The sequence below is a fragment of the Barbus barbus genome (assembly GCF_936440315.1).
Source record: "Barbus barbus genome assembly, chromosome: 37".
NCBI classification, from domain to species: domain Eukaryota; kingdom Metazoa; phylum Chordata; class Actinopteri; order Cypriniformes; family Cyprinidae; genus Barbus; species Barbus barbus.
The window spans coordinates 6,512,732-6,516,148 of record NC_136715.1 but is presented as its reverse complement, the minus strand read 5'-3'; positions in this window follow the sequence as shown (position 1 = coordinate 6,516,148).

The following is a 3,417-nucleotide window of genomic DNA, read 5'->3' as shown; positions in this document are numbered from 1 at the left end:
GGACGCGGCTCTTTCCCCTCTCAGGCAGATGGGAATCCGCATTCTCAATTACCTCGACGACTGGCTCATTCTGGCCCAGTCAGAGGTACAACTACTCTCACACAGAGCCCTCCTCCTCAGCCACCTAGAATGCCTGGGGCTCAGGGTCAATTTTGCCAAGAGCGCGCTGTTTCCCAGCCGACGGGTGTCGTTTCTGGGAACAGTTTTGGACTCAGCTCAGATGAGAGCTGTGCTAGCGCCGGAACGCGCTCTGGCCATTTAAAAGCTCGCAGCCTCCTTCCAGAGCGGCACCGCTCGCCCCGTCAAAGCGTTTCAGAGGATGCTGGGCCTCATGGCCACAGCATCGCCGGTGCTACAGTTGGGCCTGCTTCGCATGCGGCCCCTTCAGCGCTGGTTGAAACCACGGGTTCCACCCCACGCATGGCGACATGATCGCCTACATTTCAGGGTGAGTCAGGCCTGTGTAACAGCCCTGGTCCCCTGGAAGAACCCACGATGGTTCAGAAAGGGTGTGGCCATAGGGATGGTCTGCAGCAGGAAAGTTGTCACAACAGACGCCTCCAACATGGGTTGGGGGCGCTGTGCGAAGGCAAACCGACCTTTGGTCGAAGGCGGAGCAGAACCTCCACATCAACTGCTTAGAAATGCTAGCAGTGTGTCGAGCCTGCCAGTTTTTCCTGCCAGAGCTAAGGGGACGACATGTGCTGATCCGCTCAGACAACATGTCAGTGGTGTCCTACGTAAATCACCAGGGAGGTCTCTCCTCGAAGCGCCTCTTCCTTATGGTAGAGCGACTTCTGGAGTGGGCTCAGCTCAACTTGCGCTCGCTGAGAGCAGCACATTTGCCGGGCAGATTGAACCAAGGAGCGGATATGTTATCACGGAGCAACGTCCCCTCAGAAGAGTGGATGCTCCACCCGCAGACGGTTCGAATGATCTGGAGAATCTTTGGCAAGGCCGAGGTAGACCTTTTCGCCTCCAAAGACAACTCTCACTGCCCAGCCTATTATTCGAAGGTCAAGGACGTGTTGGCCCACGACTGGCCCAACCTCCTCCTCTATGCATTCCCTCCGATCGCTCTGATTCCTCAGGTCATCAGGCGAATCAGGGAACAACGACACAAGGTCTTGTTGGTGGCCCCCCTGTGGGAGAACCAGCCTTGGATGTCAGAGCTGACCCAGCTGCTAACCGCAGCCCCCTGGCCCGTGCCCCTGAGACGAGACCTCCTCTCTCAGGCGAACGGTTTATTGTGGCACCCTCGTCCCGAACTGTGGGCGCTTCACCTCTGGCCGCTCAACGGGAGCCTACCAGCCTCCCAGAGCGAGTGCTAAATACCATTTCTGAGGCTAGAGCCCCGTCTACGAGACGCCTCTATGCCCTTAAATGGGCGGTTTTCTCCGAATGGTGTCTAAACCGCGGTGAGGACCCCCCTACATCTGAGTTGGCGGTGATTCTGTCCTTCCTGCAGGAGCTGCTGGATAAAGGACGCTCTCCCTCCACACTCAGGGTGTTCGTATCGGCTATAGCGGCCTTCCACGCCCCTATCGCGGGCCAATCAGTGGGCAGGGACAATGTTATCGTCCGCTTTCTAAGGGGTGCCAAGAGGCTGAATCCGTCTCGGCCCCTTACTGTCCCTACGTGGGACTTACCCACTCCTTTTGAGCCGCTCCAGTCTACGAACCTTCGGTCGCTGTCGCTGAAGACTGCTTTGCTACTAGCACTAGCGTCAGTCAAGCGAGTAGGAGACCTGCAGGCGCTCTCTGTGAGCCCTGCCTACCTGGAATTTGGGCCAAACGACTCCAAGGTCGTCCTAAAACCAAGGCATGGATACGTACCTAAGGTACTTTCCACTCCGTTCAGAGCTCAGGTCATCACACTCTCCGCGCTTCCTCCCTCTGAGGAGGACCGGGAGTTCATTCTGTTATGCCCTGTTAGAGCCCTACGGATCTACTTTGAGCGTTCCGCCTCCTTCAGGCGCACGGAACAGCTCTTTGTTAGCTTCGGTAACCGCGCCAAGGGGCTTCCGGTCACGAAGCAGAGACTCTCTAAGTGGATAGTGGATGCCGTTACGCTGGCTTACTCTTCCTTGGGCCTTCAATGCCCCATTGGAGTACGAGCCCATTCGACTAGAGGCATTGCCTCGTCGTGGGCCTGGTCTAGCGGTGTGTCCATTACAGACATTTGTGTGGCGGCCGGCTGGGCCTCGCCGTCCACATTTGCAAAGTTTTATAAGTTGGATGTACCGACCTTACAGGCCAAGGTCCTATCTGCTTAGATGAGTATGACTTATGTTGTGGGAACATCCCTAACGGAGATCTCTTGACTGCATGGGCACTCAAGCTCTCTGATGGGTTCCTTACATATCTCAGCCCTGAAAGTGCTGAGTATGCGAGGAATACATGGAATGACCCGGGCCGAGCGTGACCTCTATGAGCTCAGCTCGCTTTAGCCCGAGTATACTATTATACTTCCCTCTGAGCATGTAATGCTTATGGAGATATTTTACACAGTCGTTCCTCTACCATAGCACGGCGTGATTGAATTGTGTTCCCATAGCGTCTTTAGCAAGACGCAGTACGAGTGGAGTATCGATAGGGAACGTACTCGGTTACTATCGTAACCTCGGTTCCCTGAGATACGGAACGAGTACTGCGTACTTTGCCGTGTCAGGTAGCTGCACGACTCAGTCGTCGCTTCAGTCGAAGTAAACCTGAGGATCCTATGGCGAGACGGCTGATTATATAGCCAGATAACCCCGCCCATTCTGGCGGGATCTGGCGGGCTCCGTCGCCATAGGCTCGTGCAGCTCCGCTGCCGACACATTGGTTCGTTTTATCACACTGCACAAACCAATGATCGTGCAGTTTCACTGCGTGATTGAATAAGGCTTCAGTAAAGGAGAAAAAAGGCTTTTTCCCATAGCGTCTTTAGCAAGACGCAGTACTCGTTCCGTATCTCAGGGAACCGAGGTTACGATAGTAACCGAGTACGGTTCTAACAATAAACATTTCACTGCCGTTGTCAGTTTTGTTTGCATTATTTTCTTTGTCAGATAGTAGTCTGATCAATGAACAAATTAATTGTTTGTGTGCTTTTATGCATCAAGGATTAAACTTAATAAAGGTAACCCCTAAGTGAATAATTTCCACATTATTATTATTATTGATATCAAAATGTATTCTAAGTCTATTAATTGTTATTTTTGGCATATTTGAACTTTCGCATAGTAACTTTTGACAAAACTACCCTCTGTCTTTAATATGAGTTTGACCACAACATCTGCCCCAGATCTGCCTTCTGTTAACATTTGAGTTGAACAGTACATGTGGTCACATGATCTACGCTCACAGAACTGATTGCACAATGGATTAAAATGGTTTCCTGTTGTCTGATGTGTTACTTCCTAATTCTATTGTA